General features: G+C 46.4%; 1 protein-coding gene and 1 non-coding gene across 4 annotated transcripts in view; both read right to left on the bottom strand.

Annotated features, from left to right (window-relative positions):
• The window catches only part of LOC126282166 (eye-specific diacylglycerol kinase), a 1,350,273-nt gene that overhangs the window by 1,056,075 nt on the left and 270,346 nt on the right, over positions 1–23,852 (bottom strand). The gene's annotated exons all lie outside the window — the stretch shown is intronic.
• Trnas-aga (transfer RNA serine (anticodon AGA)) lies at positions 15,742–15,816 on the bottom strand. The gene has a single exon. It is a non-coding gene; the product is annotated as a tRNA-Ser (tRNA).

Raw genomic sequence — 23,852 nt, forward strand, 5'->3', positions numbered from 1 at the left:
GTGGAGACCTCACGCCCCACGTGTTGAGCAATTCGGCGGTACGTCAACCCGGCCTCCCGCATGTCCACTATACTCCCTCGCTCAAAGTCCGTCAACTGCACATACGGTTCACGTCCACGCTGTCGCGGCATGCTACCAGTGTTAAAGACTGCGATGGAGCTCCGTATGCCACGGCAAACTGGCTGACACTGACGGTGGCGGTGCACAAATGCTGCGCAGCTACCGCCGCGGTTCCTGGTGTGTCCGCTGTGCCGTGCGTGTGAACATTGCTTGTACAGCCCTCTCGCAGTGTCCGGTGCAAGTATGGTGGGTCTGACACACCGGTGTCAATGTGTTCTTTTTTCCATTTCCAGGAGTGTACATTTGTAAAAGGGGTCGAAAAGTATAAAAGATTTTATGCTAGCCCAGTGTAGATTCCTGACGCTATGCGCGTAGCTCTGAAAATATGTGCTTGTGAATTAATAGCTAAGACAATGGTTGTGTGTAAATAGAGTATCAACCAAAACACCGATTCAGTATGCGCTGTGTGCTGCCATCCAATACAAGATGGGAGGAGGAGGGAGGAGATTAGTGTTTAACGTCCCGTCGATAACGAGGTCATTAGAGACGGAGCGCAAGCTCGGGTGAGGGAAGGATGGGGAAGGAAATCGGCCGTGCCCTTTCAAAGGAACCGTCTCGGCATTTGCCTGAAGTGATTTAGGGAAATCACGGAAAACCTAAATCAGGATGGCCGGAGACGGGATTGAACCGTCGTCCTCCGAATAATACGAGATGCGTAAACGCTGATTGCATTTTGAGATTGTCATCAGCAGACGTACAGTGTACCAAATGAGACACTTAAATGAAGCCAATGAAAGGGAGACTCCGTCTGAGTGGGCACAGCATTCAGCGGCTAGCCTATCACGCAGTGAGCTTTTAGCGCGGCGCAGGTGTGCGCGTCCAGAGTCGGCGCGCGACGTGCATCAGCAAACAGGAAATGCCGCGGGGCAGATGGAGCCGTGTGACAGCCGAGATAGCGGCCCGCGGATCGAACCTCCGCAGATAGCGGGCCGGGCCTTATCGCCGCCGCGACTGCGACCGGACCGTGTCGCCCTTGGGCCGGAGACCAAAACTCCAAGCGACGCACCTCGCAGGCTTACACACCTGTGCCAATGCGGTGCTAGTAACCATTTTAGAAGCTCTCGAGTTCTCAACAAGCTGCACTGGGGGCGCAATTATTGCCTTAAGTAATTGCCGTTCAGTGGTCACGTGAAAGCTTCCTCGCACCTCACCCTCGGACCTCCCGTGGCACTGCGCAGAGTCCCACAGATCGTCGCGGACGGAATCCACTCCCTCTTAAGCCTAGTTCTCTTAGGAGCGGAAATCCTGTGCCTCACGAACGAGCCAAGGCGGTTTACGTCGTAAGGGACGCGAAACTTAAATACACTACTGGCCATTAAAATTGGTACACCAAGAAGAAATGCAGATGATAAACGGGTATTCATTGGACAAATATATTATACTACAACTGACATGAGATTACATTTTCACGCAATTTGGGTGCATACATCCTGAGAAATCAGTACCGAGAACAACCACCTTTGCCCTTAATAACGGCCTTGATACTCCTGCGCATTGAGTCAAACAGAGCTTCGATGGCGTGTACAGGTACAGCTGCCCATGCAGCTTCAACACGATACCACAGTTCATCAAGAGTAATGACTGGCGTATTGTGACCAGCCAGTTGCTCGGCCACTATTGACCAGACGTTTTCAATTGGTGAGAGATCTGGAGAATATGCTGGCCAGGGCAGCAGTCGAACATTTTCTGTATCTAGAAAGGCCCGTACAGGACCTGCAACATGCGGTCGTCCATTATCCTGCTGAAATGTAGCTTTTCGCAAGGATCGAATGAAGGGTAGAGCGACGGGTCGTAACATATCTCAAATGTAACGTCCAATGTTCAAAGTGCCCTCAATGCGAACAAGAGGTGACCGAGACGTGTAACCAATAGCACCCCATACCATCACCCCGGGTGATACGCCAGTGTGGCGATGACGAATACACGCTTCCAATGTGCGTTCACCGCGATGTCGCCAAACACGGATGCGAACATCATAATGTTGTAAACATAACCTGGATGGGTCGTCGTTGAGTACACCATCGTAGGCGGTCCTGTCTGTGATGCAGCGTCAAGGGTAACCGCAGCCATGGTCTCCGAGCTGATAGTCCATACTGCTGCAAACGCCGTCGAACTGTTAGTGCAGATGGTTGTTGTCTTGCAAACGACCCGATCTGTTGACTGAGGGATCGAGACGTGGCTGCACGATCCGTTACAGCCATGCGGATAAGATGCCTGTCATCTCGACTGCTAGTGATACGAGGCCGTTGGGATCCAGCACGGCATTCCGTATTACCCTCCTGAACCCACCGATTCCATAATCTGCTAACAGTCATTGGATCTCGACCAGCGCGAGCAGCAATGTCGCCATACGATAACTCGTCATCGCGATAGGCTACAATCCAACCTTTATCAAAGTCGGAAACGTGATGGTACGAATTTCTCCTCCTTATACGATGCATTACAACAACGTTTTACCAGGCAACGCCGGTCAACTGCTATTTGTGTATGAGAAATCGGTTGGAAACTCTTCTCATGTCGGCACGTTGTAGGTGTCGCCACCCGCGCCAACCTTGTGTGAATGCTCCGAAAAGCTTATTATTTGCATATCACAGCATCTTTTTCGTGTCGGTTAAATTTCATGTCTATAGTACGTCATCTTCGTGGTGTAGCAATTTTAATGGCCAGAAGTGTATGTTGTCAATTTGTGTTTTTCCACAAAATAAAACCGCCAGCGATTAACTATTCAGTCCATACGTGAAATTTCGGAAGAGTGTTGTTACTGTAACCAAAGTGCCAATATGTAGCACAGTACTGGAGGGAAAGAAAAGGTAACTCCTGGGTTTGCTGATCACTAAACATACAAGGGGTAGACAAAATATGGAAACACAAAATATACAGCACTTTATTATGCCTTGTGTATTGTATATTAAACCGGGGACCTAGAAACGACGGAGAAGCTTCGTCCCGCCGTAGACCTCAAAGGTTGACAACCCCACTACCACGCACTCCATCGCCGCCCCACACCGAAGCCAGCGTTACTGTGCGGTAGCTTTGTATAATGGACGATGAAGAGGAGGGTTATTTGCTTCAGATTTAAGCAGTGCACAGAATAACAGTGAATACTACGTTCTGGAGAAAATAACGCCATTGTAAAACCGTATTGAACGTATCCACCGGCTCATCGCTGTTAAATGTTATGCTGTATGTTTATTATAGGCGGAATCATCTAACCAGAACGCTAATTATGAACCATGGATGCTGGCTGTCAGAATAGGAGTGATCCAATAGGAAACTCTTGAGCTTGGATTTGAAAGGGCGCTGATTACTGCTAATATATTTGATTTCTTGTGGTAGCTTACTGAAAATGGATGCAGCAGAATACTGCACGTCTTTCTGCTCAAGAGTCAAGGATATGCGATCCCATTGCAAAGTAGACTGCTGCCTAGCATTAACTGAGTAAGATCTGCTAATTCTTGGGAATAAGCTGACATTGTTAACAAGAAACGACATTCAAGAATGTACATATAGTGAGGCCAGCGTAAGAATACCCAGACTAATGAAGAGAGGTCAACAAGAGGTTCGCAAACTTAACACCACGTCCGTTTCTGGGCCGAAAATATACTTTGAAAAAAGAAAAATTACATTGGCATACGTCATAAGCGAATGAAAATAAGCAATATAGACTATATTTCGTGTCGAACTATCACTTATTTCAGATACTATTCTAATAGTAAAAATTGCAGCATTAATTCTTTGATCAAGATCCTGAACATTGGCTATGCACGACAATTTACAATCTATCTGAACAGCTAGAAATTTGAGCTGTTCAATCTCACTAATTATGTGCCTACTTTGTGTAATTAAAATGTCACACTTTGTTGAATTGTGTGTTAGAAACTGTAAAACCTGAATCCCACTGTGATTTAGATTTAGTTTATTTTCTACAAACAATGAACTTTTGTGTTGAACTGCAGTATTTGGCACAGTGCTAACGTTGCACATAACTTTCCTTACGACCACTGTAGTGTTATCAGCAAACGGAAATATTTTAAAATCACCTGATGTACTAGAAGGCGTATCATTTTTACGGATAGGGAATAGGAGTGCTCCCTACACTGATCCGTGGGGAAACCCTCCCCCCTGCCCCCATTTAACTGTATCCCGCTCAGATCCCACACCATACATAACATTTTTAAGCACCTTAAAATACTGTTTGTAATGGGCTACTTTATCTTGATTGTGACTACTTCTAAAATATTGATATAATTCCCACTTTGTTCTACATGATATCCTTATCCCACTAGTCAGCCAACCTGCTAGTATCCAGTTTTGTACGTTTTAATGGAAAGTAACTTTCTAAGAGCAAGAGAAATGTGTTAAGGGAACGATTACATTTTTCGTCAATTTTATCAGCACTATAAACATCCTACCACTCTTGTTCCTTAATGAGGTTTAAAAAACTCTTTACTACCATTGGATTAGCTTTCCTGCATAGTTTGTAATTATTTATAACATTTGTCTGAGAACAAACCCCTTTTACTGGTAAAATTAGTGCATCACAATCTGAAAGGTCTATCTCCCTTTTACTAACAGAATGCCCATCTAGTAATGAAGAATGAATAAAAATATTGTCTATGGTTGTGCTACTGTTCCCCTGCACCCTGGATGGAAAACATAGTCTGAAACAGATCGTATGAATTTAGGAGATCTTCCAACATCCTTTTTCTTGCACAGTCACATACAGAATTAATCTTCAAGCCGCCACATACAGCTAATTATTGTTACTCCCTATAAATTGAACCTAGAATCCTCTCTAGCTTGAGCAGAAATGCTCTGGAGTCTGCGCTACGGGACCTATAAATTTGAAGTTAAGTTTCACTAATTTCAACTGCTCCTGCACAACATTCATATCTGTTCAGTACAGTATTTGGACATATTTACAGACTCAAATGGAAAGTTGTTTTTTGCGTACAAGGCCTCTCCCCCACTCCACGATGAACTCCTTGAAAAACAGCCAGCTAATCTGTCGACCTGAAATGTCAAATTATTTATGTGATGCTCTGGTATACCCATAATGTCAGAGACAACATCTATTAGCAGTCACTAACTTTACCTCTAGGAGCTCTTATACTCGGACGAAAGACGCTAAGTCCTTCACTATTTGGATACCTGAAGTGGTGCCAGGTATATTCTTTGCTTTTCGGCGTGAGCTTGAGAATTGCACGTATGCTGGACTCAGGGCAGGTGCCGCAGGTTCCAGCAAAAAGCCAGCCTTGGTATGCAGCTGGGACACAGGTGTTCGCAGGAGCAGAGCTGCGCCATTCCGCAGGTAGAGAGAGAAGCGTTGTCAGGAAGAAAATTGCATCACTTTGCGGCTCCCTGCTCGACTGACGCTACTGTTCGGTTTTATTAGATGTTTCCACTCTATCCGCCTGAGCGGATGGGAGAAAGAACTCATATCCGCAGGAGGACCCATGCTAACAATAGTGCCTTCAGCGGATAAGAATCTCCACCTTTCCGAAAAATTTTAATATGACTCAGAATTAGCAGCAGCTAGCCTCAGACACAGTTCTTTAACTGGCCCATAACCTGGGAAGTGAGACTTGTTGCCGGACCCGAAAATGCCGATTGGTAAAATTCATCTAAGGTTATGAGGTCAAATCACAAAAGGGAAAGTTTTTTTATTAGAGGGAATAGGGAAGCCATTGGACTTTTTTTTTCAATGTGATGCACTTTCTTCGCAGGATATTTTTCTGAAGAACCAATTGTGCCACTGGTCGACAGTAGTACTTTTAGAACTATTGATGGTCATGTTTTCTTGTTGGGAAGGGAGCAGAAGGCTGTTTTATTCAGAGAGACAGGATGAGACTTGGACATGGGTTGTGGGTTTGAGCACATCTTGGCAAGCTGAAACCTAGGCTCGAGCAGCTAACTGGGAGTCGTAAATTCATGTCAACAGAAGTGCGATTCTACCATCGTACTACACGGAGACAGAGGGAGAGGCAAAACTCTGCTCTTCTTGCGCTGGATAATTCACGGTGAGCTGTAACGGCAGCACTGGCGTATTAGGACAGTCCCTGGTCAAAATTCAGTCTGAGCATTGCAGTTAACTAAATGGCTCTGAGCAGTATGGGACTTAACTGCTGAGGTCATCAGTCCTCTAGAACTTAGAACTACTTAAACCTAACTAACCTAAGGACATCACACACACCCATACCCGAGGCAGGATTCGAATCTGCGACCGTAGCGGTCGCGCGGTTCCGGACTGTAGCGCCTAGAACCGATCGGCCACTCCGGCCGGCTGCAGGTAACTATTCCAGTCCATCAGTGCATCTATAGATATCGTTCAGCCAAGAGGTAACTGTAGTCTATCAGTAGGAAAATTACTTCAGAACGTCAGTTGAGGTTATAGATGCCCAGTTCAAATTTTCGTAGGAGCTTTGGTAACTGGAAGACTCGCCTTATTTGAATCTCGCCTTATTGGAGTTAGGTTTAAGTAGTTCTAAGTTCTAGTGAACTAATGACCCCAGATGTTAAGTCCCATAGTGCTCAGAGCCATTTGAACCATTCAGATGTCCCCTCAACCAGAAGTGACATGATTTTTAGGTCGGGGAAACAGGAAGGCCACACTTCCAATAATTACCTAGAGACAATGCGGTCTTTATCGAAGGCTTCTAGAAGTAAATCTTTCACCTAGTAAGCGACGTGTCGTGTCGCCACTCTTGTGTAAAAGTAGGGGTGTGGTGTTGACACAACTGCGCTCTTGCAAAACTGGAAACACATGCTGCCTAAGGAGATCCTTATAATGTACAAATACCACAGTAAAGTAACAGTGGCACAAGGTGTCATCTCCTCTGTTGTAACTTCTTTTGCACGCTTTGTGGTTCTTTACTGGGTACAGGAGCGACGAACAGATGTGGTTTATGGACACAGAATTCTGTTACTAATTTATTCTACATCTAATATCAAATAGCAAAAATCAAACATAACTTTCTTTGCTGTAGTTGCAGCGTCAGAGATACAGTGGTTTACAATTCAGGCCCTCTTCAATACCTTGCGTATTCCGTAGATGACGAGCCGTGACCGCTATGAAATTAGGTAAATATTAAGAAACGGCGAACAATGGGCTCTGTACATCGGTGTTTGAACGTAAGCAGAACCGCCGCTAGAGCTCCGGAGACGGGATGCTTGCTTATCATTGGCAGCGTTCTTGGCAACGCCCTCATGCCGCGGTGGCGCCTGGAGCAAACGCCATGGCGTGTTTGGTGGCGCCCATATTTAAAAGAAAACGGACCGAAAATGAATGAGCCTGTGAAACCACACTACAAAGTCACATAAGCTGAGCGCAATGGAAGTTCCAAAACAACGGTCCGTACATTCACAGCACCGTGCAGAGTAAAATGTCCATCCAAAGAATACTCCCTGGCCACATGTCATCCATTATTGTAGTTTATCCTAGGGCTTCATTTCGTGCACGCTCTGAATCTTGTAGGGATAGCCAGCCGAGATGGCCGAGCGGTTCTAGACATTACAGCCTGGAACGGTCGCAGGTTCAAATCCTGCCTCGGGCATGGATGTGTGTGATGTCCTCAGGTTAGTTAGTTTTGAGTAGTATAAGTTCTAGGGGATTGATGACCTCAGAAATTAAGTCCCTTAGTGCTCAGAGCCATTTGAACCATTCTTGCAGGGACAGCAGTGTAAAGTCCGCAGCAAAATCTTTTGAACTGTTGACCAGGGGAGCGACAATTCCCGTGACACAACTCGAGCACTGGCTGGAGAAATTGAGGATGTGCTGCACAGTCAGCTATAGCAACTTCATCAGCAACTGCGATGGAAATGGGCTGCCTCCTTCTCCCTGCTGCACGACGTAATTCAGCTGTTTCTTCAAATTTCTTGATCATATTACTTAGCCCATTAATTGACATGAGGCCTCTTCGCAGCTGTTTCTGTCGGCGATATTCCCGCAATGGAGCGCTGATACTGCTGCGTTCTGATAAAACCAACCTTACCAGCAGTTCACGGTCTTTCTTCTCGATACCAGTTACGTTTCGTACGGAAAACTGAAACGTTCTTAATACTTTACACCAACAGTTACTTCGCAAAAGAAATCAACTCACGTCACCAAGCGAAAACAACATACCGACGTCAAAATAGTAAATATTTCACTTTTTAACTGCTTACAGCGCCATATTTTCACATGGTGGCAGAGAACGGAACTATAATTTTTTCAGCATACTCCGCGAGCATACCGGCTAATGAACATTCTACGATGTTTCAGCGTTCTACGGTGTATACAGCCTGCACTCGGAACAATGTCAGTTTAATTATAACCAACAGGTATTTGTCGTTTTCTGTTGATGCCCCTATTTGGAGGATTTTGTATTGCAACTTACACTGTATGAACATATATGCCGTTTCTAAGGGCCAAAACATTGGGGATATGTCGAGAACGCGCCGTTATTGGTGCAATATTTTGTAATAAAATATCCTGAAGCGTCATATAGATGACTAAAGAATTTTTTTATTTAGTTATTTTCGTTTTATAACTCACGTGTTATGAAAGTAGGCCGTTTTAAGGCAACGGCACACTGAAGATTCACCAAAAACGCCTTATTATTGGTAGGATTTATTATAATTAAATGCCAATTAATAACATGTTGGTGATTAAAGCCTTCTCAAGATCGTAACATGACATACAAGGTTGTTTATTGCAGAAGGTGGGCGTTGTGTAGCTGGTAGGGGCGTCGATTTAAGAAACAATGAGTAGCGGTTTCGCGCCCCGCGCCCCGTTGTGTGCAGACACTTATCGCCTTCGCGTTTCGTAAAACGTTATGGTACTCTCTGATTAAATTAATGGAAATAATTTCTGCGGTATCTGACGTTATGTAAATGTAAGTGCGCTGCTTCTCATGAGGAATTTTGTGACATTTTGTCAAGTATTATACGCTTAGGTTCAAAATGGCTCTGAGCACTATGCGACTTAACTTCTGAGGTCATCAATTGCCTAGAACGTAGAACTAATTAAACCTAACTAACCTAAGGACATCACACACATCCATGCCCGAGGAAGGATTCGAACCTGCGACCGCAGCTCCAGACTGTAGCGTCTAGAATCGCACGGCCACTCCGGCCGGCTAGGCTTAGGTCCTCATCTGACTGGACATGGAACTTTCCTTTTTGTCTTATAACATGTTCATCCATACTGAAGTTTTTATTTATGTATACTACAAACAGAACAACATGACTGTCATACAGACTAGGGAGGAAATATGCGTCTTAATAGAGGTCCGTAGGAATTTAAGGCTCGTAAACTATCTGGAACGTGAACCATATAGAGCCGACAAATGCCACTGGAGAGCGCTAAGAGCGCAAATGACGTTAACCAGCTCGCCCCGAGTACCAACAGCTCTCTCTCCCGTGAAGTCAACATTTGTTCGCAGGACCCGTGTGAGGTCGGCTTCACACGTTTGTGACAAAGCCAACTCCCGTTTTAGCGTCGAGCCACTAGTGGGACAACTTGCTTCGGAATCTGGACATAATAGAAATGGATATAAAATCCCACGAAACTGCGTTCTTTTTAGATTTTTGGGGTCGCTGATTACGAATCCGATGTCTGAATGGCGAAAATCAAAATGGCGGATCCAATTTGGCAGATCAAAATTTAGAAATACAGTCGATTCGAGTAAAACTTCGGGTATACACTACTTTGAGGTCGCTGATAACGAATTAAAGTCGAATTTGCCGTTGTGAAATATTTTATTCGATGTTTTACATTTTCAATCGGAATCTGTCACATTCGTCGATTGCTTCATTATCGCTGTTAGAAAGGTCACTGTCGTGTTGTCCGCTAGGAGATAGTGAGAAAAGCAGATCTTTTATATCAGTTGGCATCTCTTTATCTTCTTCAGTTGTCGTTGTCTGGAATCACAACTGAGTGGATATGAAGATCCTAAAGCCAATGGAGTGTATCCTTCCTGCAGATTTCCAGGTAGCCGGCCGATCGTCAGTGGAGCAGTTTCAATTACGACATATCCGTACATCAGGACTATGTGGACTGAACTGGTAATTAAATCAAGGCCCTAAGCTGTCGACAGACATTGATACACATCAACGGGTCCAGTTGAAAATGTGTGTCCCGACCGGGACTCGAACCCGGGATTTCCTGCTTACATGGCAGACGCTCTATCCATCTGAGCCACCGAGGTCATAAAGGATAGTGCGACCGCAGGGATTTATCCCTTGCACGCTCCCCGTGAGACCAACATTCCCAGCTTAATGTCCACACACTACATTCGTAGTGCCCCTATCCATTACACTCATAGCTCACGGCAGACAATCTTACTAAGTCCCGTAAGAGTTCGGGCAATGCGTGTGCATCCCGCACAGAAGAAGAAGGTCAATGGCCCGTCAGCCTTAACTATATGAAGATGGTATCTGGTCTTTCGGACATGTCCATCTTCATACGTGGACTGATGTCGGCATCGGGCATTACTGCAGAATATTGTGCATCTTGGTCCGCAGCTCGTGGTCGTGCGGTAGCGTTCTCCCTTCCCGCGCCCGGGTTCCGGGGTTCGGTTCCCGGCGGGGTCAGGGATTTTCTCTGCCTCGTGATGACTGGGTGTTGTTTGATGTCCTTAGGTTAGTTAGGTGTAAGTAGTTCTAATTTCTAGGGGACTGATGACCATAGATGTTAAGTCCCATAGTGCTCAGAGCCATTTGAACCATTTTTTTGTGCATCTTGCGCAATGAGTGTCTACAGTGTGGTACTGCAGCACGGTAGGGAAATGACTGCCAAAACGCACAAGTATGCGCACGTTAATACATTTGAACTCGTTAACTATACCATTAAGGTAGTAGGAGTGGCATTTACGAACGTCGAGCCAAGCAGAGTATATTTTGTAGCCAAAGTTTTCGGATAAATGGTTCAAATGGCTCTGAGCACCATGGGACTTAACTGCTGTGGTCATCAGTCCCCTAGAACTTAGAACTACTTAATCCTCACTAACCTAAGGACATCACACACATCCGTGCCCGAGGCAGCATTCGAACCTGAGACCGCAGCTATCGCGCGGTTCCAGACTGTAGCGCCTAGAACTTCTCAGCCGCTGCGGCCGGCTTTTCGGATAAAATGGGTAGCAAATAAAGTGAGCGTATGGCATCGTAGGCCGGGAGGCCCCTATTCGGGGAAGTTCGGCCGCCAAGTGCAAGTCACTTCATTCGACGCCACGTTGGGCGGCTTGCACGTCGGTGATGAATAGGAAATAGTGATGAGGACAACACAACACTGAGTCACCGAGCAGAGACCCGCTTGCATGGAAGGCGAGAACGTTATCACCCAGATAAGCAGGCGCACAAATATGTAGTAGTTTAGTTTTAAGTCGATATACGTCATTACACCGGCTAAACATGTCAAAACACACCTTCTGGAGCGCTACCTACGTTAATTTATCCTGACAATCGGGCAGGATCACTGCCGCATATTAAATAGGCCACACAAACAATATATGAGAAACTGCGTCCTCCGATTCACTGTTTAACGGCAACTGTCTCTCCACGTATCTACTCGATTTGCCACTGGAATGCTACCGTAGCTGTGCACATGCACGCACCAGTCCAATCTACAAATAATTTGGCGGGCATAAAGTTGGAACGCTTACCTTTTCCTATTTTTACTGTATCCAGGTCTTGAAGAGAGTTTGGCCGCAGTGCGCAGTGACAAAAACATCCCCTGCGACAAGGTAGCCACCGATGAGAGTAACAGAATACAGTGAGCATAAAAAATTCGGCACCGCGACAGAACATGCGGCTGTCTTGCCGCCAGGCAAATCGCTTCAGTGTAAGCTTAGCCTTGAAACTGATTCTGTAGGACTACTTTTCTAATTCGCGATGATGACACACAGCACATTCCCTCTACATTGAGACCACTCTACTTACAAGATAATTTTTTTTTAGTGATGATACGGCTCTCTTTGGCAATGGAAGTGCTGTCGGAGAGAAGTTAATGCGAGCTCACCTCCAGCTTGCACAAAGACTCACTTTGTTTGACAAGTCGCCAAAGGCGGCGCGCCTACAGAAATAACTCCACTGGCCCCCTGATGTCCCCCACATTCGCCTCTGTTCCTTTATCTCGCGCCACGAGGCCAGAAAGCCGAGCAGTAACGCACTACTCTTAGGGTCCAAAAATCCCGCACCGTGTTGTAAAAAAACTACGTATTTCTGAGTTGGTTGATTCGAAAGATCAACACTTGCAAGGACGAATAATCGCTAAGGGCAACTTTCGGATCAGCTTTTGCGATTCAGTACGAATTCTGGATGTAGAAAGAGTCAATTTTTCGTTGGACGAAGCGAACTACATAAATCACCAATCTGAGTGCACTGCTATTCGCAGATGACAAATTAAAAATGCTACAAAATCAGCTAGCAGTTCATAGACTGCAGTGTAATCGAAGATAGTAATTTAACAACAACTGACGTATTGTAAATATCTGGGCTGTGATAAGTTTTACGATTATGATAACGATATACATCTAAACCAACTCCAATTTTAAGCAATATCTAGAACAATAAGCAGTACAGTTAATTATAAAACCTGAAAGACACAAAAATTAAATTCTTAAAGCTGTTAGGGTACCATTGCTGCTCCATGGACGTGAGACAGGGACAAATGAAAAATAAATAAATAACAGTAAAATACAAGCAGCAGAGATGAGACTCTTGACTTGAGTGAAGAGATTCACAAGTTATTTTTGTCGTGCAAACAGCTCGAACACTGTTTGCATGCACCTCTCCATTTTAGTGTAACCTGTGCAAGCCTCTTCAACTTTGCATAACTACTGCAACCTACATACATTTAAACCGCAAGCCTTGGTCTCCCTCTAGAAGCTGTACCCCCCCCCCCCCCCCCTTCACCACCCCCACTCAAACGCCATGAAATTCTTCCACCACCAAACTGATACGTCCTGTCATCTGATTCTTTCTTTTAGTCAAGCTGTCTTATAAACGTAGGGGGCAGGCTACCCCCCACCCCCCTCCTCAACTGCTGCTTCCCTTTCATATCCTCCTGTTATAACTAATGTCCAATTCCTGTATTACATGTGAATAAACTTCGACTCTCTATTTTATCCCTGCTACGTTCAGAATTTCAAAGACTGTATTCCAGTCAACATTGTCAAAACCTTTGTCTAAAGCAACCTGTACCGTAAATTTAGATCTTCAGTCTGTTGTCTAAAATGTGTCGTATAGCAGCGCGTATTCTTACATTTCTACTGAATCCAAACTGATCTGTCTCGAGATATGCTTTCTTCGCCTCTTCATTTTTTCTGTAAATACGTACACAAGTATAGATTTAATTAACAAATAAGACATTCATTGATGAGTTGAGTGAATATGTTACCAATGAAAATAACTGAATACAGAGATACATGAAAAGAACATATGAACGACATTTTAAAATTGAATTAAAAACTCTCTTGATCCCAATACGATATTTATTGGCAATGGTGACCGGTTTCGGTCAAATGTGACCATCTTCAGACCATGCACAGCATGATGGTGGCGGTGAATGGAGCCGGTATCGTGGATCTACGAACAACAACTGTTCCGTTCACCGCCACGCTTGCGATCATGATATATACGGTCTGAAGATGTTCAAACTTGAGCAGAAACCGGTTACCACTGCCAATAAATATTAAATTGTTGTCGAAACCGTGTTATAATTCAATTTTAAAACATTTGATCGAAATCACTTATATTATTCACAATAAATGTTCTCAAAAATTACTAAATGTGTGAACGGATTGAGAGATGAGAGACAAATCAAGCAATTCCTGGACTGCAGTCGCAAAGGAAAAAAAGGAGTTGATCGAGTGTTCCATCGTCGTCTTTCAAAAAATGGTTCAAATTGCTCTAACCACTATGGGACTTAAGATCTGAAGTCATCAGACTTAGAACTACTTAAACCTAACTAACCTAAGGACATCACATACATCCATGCCCGAGATAGGATTCGAACCTGCGACCGTAACAGCAGCGTGGTTCCGGACTGAAGCGCCTAGAACCACTCGGGCACAAAGTTGTCTTTCAAACAAGGTTCATGTATCTGTCAGTTACGTCTCCACAAAGTTTGCGCCTGTCGATTCTTTGCTCAGTTTCGCCTTCACAAAGACTATGTCTATCGATTCTTCGGTTAATGTTGCAAATTTTACGAGTTTTAATCCCGTCGAATAAGCAAGAATCCAATCTAGCATCCCATCGACAGCGAAATCATTAGGAGAGAAGCAGTACCTCCGACTGGTCAAGGAGAGGTAAGCAGGCCATCTTTCTAAAGGAACCCCCATTCAGCTTAAGCCGTGAGAACGTATTCTAAATGTTTGCGAATCGTGTAACTGAAGCGAGGCGTCAGTACCAGCTGACATTCCTCTAGTCGGATGTGGGAAACCGCCTGAAAACCACATCCAGGCTAGCCGGCACACTGCACCTCTTCGTTAATCGGCTGGGCGGATGCTACGGAGAGCCGTCGCGCCTCCCCGATCCCCGGAAAAGGCGTAATAGCGTGCGTGACTATCCCCGCAGGACGCCATTCAGCTGATGCAATGTTAGGAGACCATCGGCAAATCAATGTGGCTGGACGTTAAATTCCACGCCATTCATTCCTAATAAGAGACTCGTTACGCAGTAAACAGTAGCTAGGTGCAGAAACTGTACTGACAACTCAGAGTTATTTTAATTTTTAATCTGGTAAACGATTTTTAGACAACCGATAAAGAGTTTCGCAACCTTCATATCGAGTCATTATTTCGGTACTTCGGCCCCGTGTTGTTGCGGCGACTGAAAACCAACAGCGTGCTGCTTTGTGCGTTGAACAATGATGGTTCGATTGGAGAGTCACTTTTCAAAGGAGCGTACGCACATCCGACGACAGACCCTCCAGGTCTTCGTGATGGGAAATCAATAGTTCTGCGTCAGTACCGCGACAGACGTTTGTCCCGTGGAGTGGCCGCAGTGCAAAACCTCCCAAGTACGCTCTTTACTCGTATTGTAGTAGGTGACGCGTTGTGGAGGAGCGACGTCACCTTAGGAATTTTTTCTGCTGTCTTCGACTAAATTGCGAGCGCCAACACGACACAGCTATCGACTGTTTCGCTGGTAATGATCTAGTTTAATTCCATTAAAGAGCTGACAGCGATTTAATTCAAGAATTTTCACTTTGCTCTATTGTTATTTCATTGCCTCCTTTCATTATACCTAATGGCTGTTTCACAATGTCAATATTCGCTCGCTTGATTTTTGTTTCTCCATCAGCATTGTATTATTAAACTTTCTTGGCAGATTAAAACTGTGTGCCCGACCGAGACTCGAACTCGGGACCTTTGCCTTTCGCGGGCAAGTGCTCTACCAACTGAGCTACCGAAGCACGACTCACGGCCGGTACTCACAGCTTTACTTCTGCCAGTATCCGTCTCCTACTTTCCAAACTTTACAGAAGCTCTTCTGGCAAACATGCAGAACTAGCACTCCTGAAAGAAAGGATACTGTGGAGACATGGCTTAGCCACAGCCTGGGGGATGTTTCCAGAATGAGATTTTCACTCTGCAGCGGAGTGTGCGCTGATATGAAACTTTCCTGGCAGATTAAAACTGTGTGCCCGACCGAGACTCGAACTCGGGACCTTTGCCTTTCTCGGGCAAGTGCTCTACCAACTGAGCTACCGAAGCACGACTCACGGCCGGTACTCACAGCTTTACTTCTGCCAGTATCCGTCTCCTACTTTCCAAACTTTACAGAAGCTCTTCTGGCAAACATGCAGAACTAGCACTCCTGAAAGAAAGGACACAGTTTTAATCTGCCAGGAAAGTTTCATATCAGCGCACACTCCGCTGCAGAGTGAAAATCTCATTCTTGATTGTATTATTAGTTCGCCATCTCTCTTTTTTTTCACTCCCTAAACATCGTTTCATTCATGTTGCACCTAAAAACTAGCACGTGGCGTCGTCGTCGTAAGACCACGTAATTGTGTAGCTGGAAGTCTATTGAGCCGGTACGATAGCTCAGCTCCGGCCATTGTGGCAGAGCGGTTCTGGGCGCTCCAGTCCAGAACCGCGCTGCTACTACGGTCGCAGGTTCGAATCCTGCCTCGGCCATGGATGTGTGTGATGTGCTTAGGTTCGTTAGGTTTAAATAGTTCTAAGTCTAGCGGACTGATGACCTCAGATGTTAAGTCCCATAGTGCTCAGAGCCATTTCAACCAATTAGGGACAAAATTATCATGCGACATCCGCGGCAAAACGTCCAACAAACAGACACAAAGCAAAGTATAGCTGCCTCCACATTGCAGGGTCTTCGCTCGGTTCCCGCCTGTTCAGAGATTCTCTTCGCCGGGGGACTGAGTGTTAGTGTTGTCCCGATCATCATCGATTCCCAAGTCGCCGAAGTGGCGTCAAACAGAAAGACTTGCACCACGCGACCGAACAATGGGTTGTCACCGCCAATAATGACGTACGACCCTTGTTGTATCCTAAACAGATTTAAATTTTCCGCGGTCCCCCTAATTTTATCGAGGCAAATGCCGGGATGGTTCTTTTGAAAATGAAACGGTTGACTTCCTTCCTCATTCTTCCCCAATTAGAGCTTGTGCTCCATCTTTAATGACACTGTCGTCAACGCAACGTTAAACACTAATCTTCGCACCTTTCCCTTTGTACCGTTATTTTCAAGTGTCGTAGCGGCAGAGTACCAGGTATGGGTAGCGGTATGTAAAAGAATTTTAAGTTTTTGTGGTAACAGCTTCGTGGTCTTAAATTAAAAAAAAGTAAGGCCGTCGGCAACCAGAAAATGTTTCTGAACATTACGGTACACTATTAGGCATGGGTTACTAGAGATGGTAACACTTTGCCGTCCTCCAACCTTTGAATTGACTTCCTAAGCCAGTTATAGGAAAACCTGCAGTGCGACTTGGACTCCGAAGCACGTTGCAGCTCGGCATTTTTCGCTTTGACAAACATTGTCAGAAGCTGTAACTGACAGATGAGGTGTGGGAAAGACCTAGTATATACACTCCTGGAAATTGAAATAAGAACACCGTGAATTCATTGTGTCAGGAAGGGGAAACTTTATTGACACATTCCTGGGGTCAGATACATCACATGATCACACTGACAGAACCACAGGCACATAGACACAGCCAACAGAGCATGCACAATGTCGGCACTAGTACAGTGTATATCCACCTTTCGCAGCAATGCAGGCTGCTATTCTCCCATGGAGACGATCGTAGAGATGCTGGATGTAGGCCTGTGGAACGGCTTGCCATGCCATTGCCACCTGGCGCCTCAGTTGGACCAGTATTCGTGCTGGACGTGCAGACCGCGTGAGACGACGCTTCATCCAGTCCCAAACATGCTCAATGGGGGACATATCCGGAGATCTTGCTGGCCAGGGTCGTTGACTTACACCTTCTAGAGCACGTTGGGTGGCACGGGATACATGCGGACGTGCATTGTCCTGTTGGAACAGCAAGTTCCCTTTCCGGTCTAGGAATGGTAGAAAGATGGGTTCGATGGCGGTTTGGATGTACCGTGCACTATTCAGTGTCCCCTCGACGATCACCAGAGGTGTACGGCCAGTGTAGGAGATCGCTCCCCACACCATGATGCCGGGTGTTGGGCCTGTGTGCCTCGGTCGTATGCAGTCCTGATTGTGGCGCTCACCTGCACGGCGCCAAACACGCATACGACCATCATTGGCACCAAGGCAGAAGCTACTCTCATCGCTGAAGACGATACGTCTCCATTCGTCCCTCCATTCACGCCTGTCGCGACACCACTGGAGGCGGGCTGCACGATGTTGGGGCGTGAGCGGAAGACGGCCTAACGGTGTGCGGGACCGTAGCCCAGCTTCATGGAGACGGTTGCGAATGGTCCTCGCCGATACCCCAGGAGCAACAGTGTCCCTAATTTGCTGGGAAGTGGCGGTGCGGTCCCCTACGGCACTGCGTAGGATCCTACGGTCTTGGCGTGCATCCGTGCGTCGCTGCGGTCCGGTCCCAGGTCGACGGGCACGTGCACCTTCCGCCGACCACTGGCGACAACATCGATGTACTGTCGAGACCTCACGCCCCACGTGTTGAGCAATTCGGCGGTACGTCCACCCGGCCTCCCGCATGCCCACTATACGCCCTCGCTCAAAGTCCGTCAACTGCACATACGGTTCACGTCCACGCTGTCGTGGCATGGTACCAGTGTTAAAGACTGCGATGGAGCTCCGTATGCCACGGCAAACTGGCTGACACTGACGGCGGCGGTGCACAAATGCTGCGCAGCTAGCGCCATTCGACGGCCAACACCGAGATTCCTGGTGTGTCCGCTGTGCCGTGCGTGTGATCATTGCTTGTACAGCCCTCTCGCAGTGTCCGGAGCAAGTATGGTGGGTCTGGCACACCGGTGTCAATGTGTTCTTTTTTCCATTTCCAGGAGTGTAGAATGACAGGGGTACTCACTGCTTTGCATAGATATACAACCGAGGAAGACATATCCCCGAATAAGGTTGAGCTATTGGGAAAATAAACTGTAGAGCTAAAGAAACTTGTACACCTGCCTAATATCGTGTAAGGTCCCTGCGAGCACGCAGTAGTGGCGCATTACGACGTGGCATGGACTCAATTAATGTCTGAAGTTCTGCTGGAGGGAATTGACACCATAAATCCTGCAGTGATGTCCATAAATCCGTAAGAGTACGAAGGGGTGGAGGTCTCTTCTGAACAACACGTTGCAAGGCATGCCAGATATTCTCAATAATGTTCATGTGTGGTGAGTTTGGTGACCAGCGGAAGTGTTTAGACTCGGTAGAGTGTTCCTGGAGACACTCTGTAGCAATTCTGCACGTGTGGGGTATCACATTTTCCTGCTGGAATTGCCGAAGTCCGTCGGAATGCACAATGGACGTGGATGGATGCAGGTGATCAGACAGGATGCTTACGTACGTGCAACTTATCAGAGTCGTTTCTAGATCTATCAGGGGTCCCATATCACTCCAACCGCACACGCCCCGCCCCATTAAAGAGCCTCCACCAGCTTGAACAGTCCCCTGTTGACATGCAGAGTCAGTGGGTTCATGAAGTTGTCTTCATACCGGTACACGTCCATCCGTTCGATACAATTTGAAACGAGACTCGTGCGACCAGGCAACATGTTTTCAGTCAGAAACTGTCCAATATCGGTGTGAACGGGCCCAGACGAGGCGTAATGCATTGCGTCGTACAATCATCTAGGATACACTAGTACACCGTCGGCTCCGAAAGTCCACATGGATGATGTTTCGTTGAATGGTCCGCAAACTGACACATGCTGATGGCCCAGCACTGAAAGCAGCAGCAATTAGCAGAAGGGTTGCACTCCTATTATGTTGGCACACGCTCTCGAGTCGTCGTTGGTCCCGTTCTTGCAGGTTCTTTTTCCGGCCGCAGCGATGTCTTAAATTTGATGGTTTAGCGGGCTCCTGATATGCACGGTACGCTCCTGAGATGGACGTACGGGAAAATCCACATTTCATCGCCACCTCGGAGGTGCTGCGTTCCATCGCTCGTGCGGGGATTATAGCACCACGTTCAAACTGACTTAAATCTTGATAACTTGCCATTGTAGCTGCAGTAACCGATCTAACAACTGCGCTAGACACTTGTCGTCTCATACAGGCGTTGCCTTCTCAGTGCCGTATACTGTTTATATATCTCTGTATTTGAGTACGCATGCCTGTACCAGTTTCTCCGGCGCTTCAGTGTATGTGCAGCGGAGGAGTGACATGATGAAGGACAATGCCTGGTGACAAAATTCCTCTCCAATTGTTCCGAATTGCCCTACGTAGACGATTTTCTCGAATTGTCTCATTCACGTGCTGAAGAAGATCATTATTTCACAGTCGCTCCTTCCCCTGCCAGCCTGCACCATGGACGTCTGTCTGTCGTGCTTCAAAGTTCCTGTACCACGGCCACACTTTGCTGTCACTCATCACAGATGTGTTTTGTGATCTGTATGGACTCAGGCCGAAACCCTGAGCGTGAAGAAATCGAATGAAGGCACGCACTTCAAACTTGGCGGGGGTCTATTGTTCCAGGTATATTTATGTGTTTGCTTTACGCTCAGAACTGAAACGTTCGACGTGGCGCGATCGACAGCCATACTAGAGACAATGTACAAAACGTCACATTTTCGCTATGGTTTTATCGGACCTAGAGAAAGAAAGAAAAAATAGCCCTTGTATTTAACACAACAACGCTGACCTTAGAGTCTCGTAGTAAGGCAATATTTTTGTGATTGCCACTAACACTAAGTATAGTTAATAGTGGAGGGGAATGTAGTGGGGGAAAAACGGTCTCCCCACCCCATCCCAGTTCTCTTCCCCCACCCCTCATTTTTCGCACGGCATTCCTCTCATCTGCTATTGTAGTGTCCGTTATGCTCCGTCTTTAAGAGGAACCCATTTGCAGTTTCTCGTTAGGTTTAACAGAGCACGTGTAGAAATGAATTATTGGCGGCACTTGGAAAGGGACAGGTTTCCTAGGAAAACTCTTTGTTACTCCCGCCCCCTCACAGTGGACGGACGCCATCACGCAACACACTTCCGCCGAAGCACAGCGCGGCACGCAAAGGCCCGATTCTCGCAGCGTGTGCCGCCAAAAAAGTTCTCCATTCTGCACGCCTGCGTTATTATCGCCTTTCGCTCTATCTGAAACGGTATACAATTTATTCGTCCTGCCGCCAGCTCCGGAAATTACCGAAACAGCGGCTGCCGGACCGCAGCTTTCATTAGCGCGCCTAATTCTAGGGGGGTTGGGTGTTGGAGGCATCTCGCCAGCGACCAATAAAGAAGAGGAAAAGAAAATGCTATCACGCACCGCCACGCCAGAGCTCGTTTCTCGTCCGAAATCCTTTACGAATGTTTTATTCATCCGTCCGCTAATGGCACATTCATTACGGCCGCTTTGTAGTGGCGGTTCTTGCATATTTACTTCCGTGTTTTACATGCGGTCGTTGGTCTAACGCGGAGAACCGCTCATATTCTGCGAGAGAAAGGGCCCGTGCCCGCCGAGATTACATGTATTACGGAAACGCAGGGGGTTGACGGGAGCATAATGAAAAAGGACGCTAGACTAGAGCGTGGCTCTGCGTAAACTTCTTCAGTCATCTGGGCGAGTGTTGCGGTTAAGTGGGAGAGCGTGAATTGCGTAGCGAGAAGCCTCACACCTCCCGATTGTGCAGCCATTTGCTATTTTGTGCTGGTGTCCGGTAAAAGTGATGTTGCAGAGCTCCAGGCGTGTAGAATGTAATTACCTGAACCCGAAAATTAATTATGAGATAAACACACCTTTAAGAACCAAGCTAAATTACTCTGCACAAACTGATTAATTACCGCAATGAAATGTGAAGTTCCTAGCTGTGGATTATAAAGGGGGGAGGGGACTAATACAAACAAGGTTCGATAAAGACCGCATCGTCTCTAAGTAATTATTGGAAGTGTGGCATTCCTGTTTCCCCGACCTAAAAATCATGTCACTTCTGGTTGAGGGGACATCTGAATGGTTCAAATGGCTCTGAGCACTATGGGACTTAACATCTGAGGTCATAAGTCCCCTAGAACGTAGAACTACTTAAACCTAACTAACCTAAGGACATCACACACATCCATGCCCGAGGCAGGATTCGAACCTGCTACCGTACCGGTAGCGCGGTTCCAGACTGAAGCGTCTAGAGTCGCTCGGCCACACGGGCCGGCGGGGCATCTGAAAGATCGTGTCTATCAGGGATGAATTCGAACTCTTCCTGATCTGAAGGACAGCATACCGACGTGATATCGGTCTTATTACACCGGATATGTTGCGAGCAACATGCTGTTGAGTAGGGAGGTCAGACTGAATATATGCTGTAACTTGTGACCATTTCCTAATAATCGTGTCAGAACCACCGTTATCGTATGTTTGATAGTTCCTCCCCTTTTCCTGCACCACACCCGACTGCTTACGGCACCTTATTTTCACCTGGTGGCAGGAAGTGGAACTACTACTTTTTTTCAGCATACTCGGATAGCGCGCCGATTAATGAACATACCTATGATGTTTCAGTGTCCGGCGATGTATACACCCCGCATTCCAGTAATTGGAACAGCTTCAGTTTAATTATAATCACAAGGTACAATGTGGCGTCTCTAAAGTTCTGCTTCTGACGTAGATAACGTTCTTACTTTTTATTCTTTCTACTTTATGTGGTACGTTACCGAAATACCGCAGAACTTATTTTGTATTTCAGACGAGGAAATGATTACTTAGTGTCAAATAACAAGATTTGACGTTATAAAACTGGTACCGCTCCATGTCAACATTGCAATGTGAGGCCGGCCGCGGTGGTCTCGCGGTTCTAGGCGCGCAGACCTGAACCGTGCGACTGCTACGGTCGCAGGTTTGAATCCTGCCTCGGGCATGGATGTGTGTGATGTCCTTAGGTTAGTTAGGTTTAAGTAGTTCTAACTTCTAGGGGACTGATGACCACAGCAGTTGAGTCCCATAGTGCTCAGAGCCATTTTTTGCAATGTGAGGACCTTTAATAGCAGAGAGCGTGAATTTGCCGAATTTTTACCCACGGACAGCAAGTGAGACAGGAGCAAAAAAATCTCAACCTGTTTACCTGCAAGTGATGTCTGCGAAAATGATTCCGACGTAAATGGCAATCCTGAAATAATAATTATGGAACTACGAAGAGGGTCAGGTTCGTATGATAAGTCAAGAAGAATGCTGTGACTGAAATAAGCATGCAAAGGTCCACATTCTGCCTCTGACAGGACAAAGGGGACCGAACGACAGCCGTGCCTTCCTCTGCCAATGGCGTCACTGAATGCGGTATGAAGGGACGTGGGTTTAACACAACGCTCTATCGGCTTTTGTCGGATTTCTTGACATTGGAGCCGATACTTTAACCTCAAGTAGCTCTTTATTTTGCATCACGAGATTGAGTGCACCCCATTATGCAGTCCTTCCACAAATGAAAAATTCCTGGCAGTATCGGGAATCGAAGCCCGATCCTCCGCATAGGAAACAGACACGCTGACCTTTAAGCTACGGATGCGGAATGTGATGGAATCCTCAGACAAAAACTATAGGGTGTAGTCACCAAAATCTGTCTCACAGATGGCGTACAAAGATGATGATGATCATGGATGATGTTTGGTTTGTGCGACGCTCAACTACGCGGTCATCAGCGCCCGTAAAAAGGACGAATTTTTACGCAGCCCTATTTTTTTCACAGTCCAATCTAGCAACTATCATTAATTATGATGTTGATGAAATGAGCTACTCGAATGAGAAGTAGCGACGAAAACTGAGAACGGCCGGGAGAGCGATGTATTGACCCCCCCCCCCCCCCTCCCCCATACCCGCGTCCAATGATGCCTGCCGGTTGAGGACGACACGGCGGTCCGTCGGTACCGTTGAGCTTTTCCGAGGCGTGGTCGGATGGAGGGAACTTTTTCACCCCAGACCCTCAGCCATAGGGGTACTAGGTATGTTACTGTCACAGCAAGTTATTCCAAGTAGCAAGTGATACATGATCCAATTTAGATAGAAATTCTTTCAAGTGAAACAGAGATATGCTGATATGTGATTGCTTTGCATTCCTCCTCCTCCTGCAGCCCCCACCCACACCCTCACCAGCAACGGTAGGTGTGTAATGCCATTGGGCCTGTCACCAATAAGTCTGGAGGCATAGAAT

Source organism: Schistocerca gregaria, chromosome 7, assembly GCF_023897955.1.
Source record: "Schistocerca gregaria isolate iqSchGreg1 chromosome 7, iqSchGreg1.2, whole genome shotgun sequence".
Taxonomy (NCBI): Eukaryota; Metazoa; Arthropoda; class Insecta; order Orthoptera; family Acrididae; genus Schistocerca; species Schistocerca gregaria.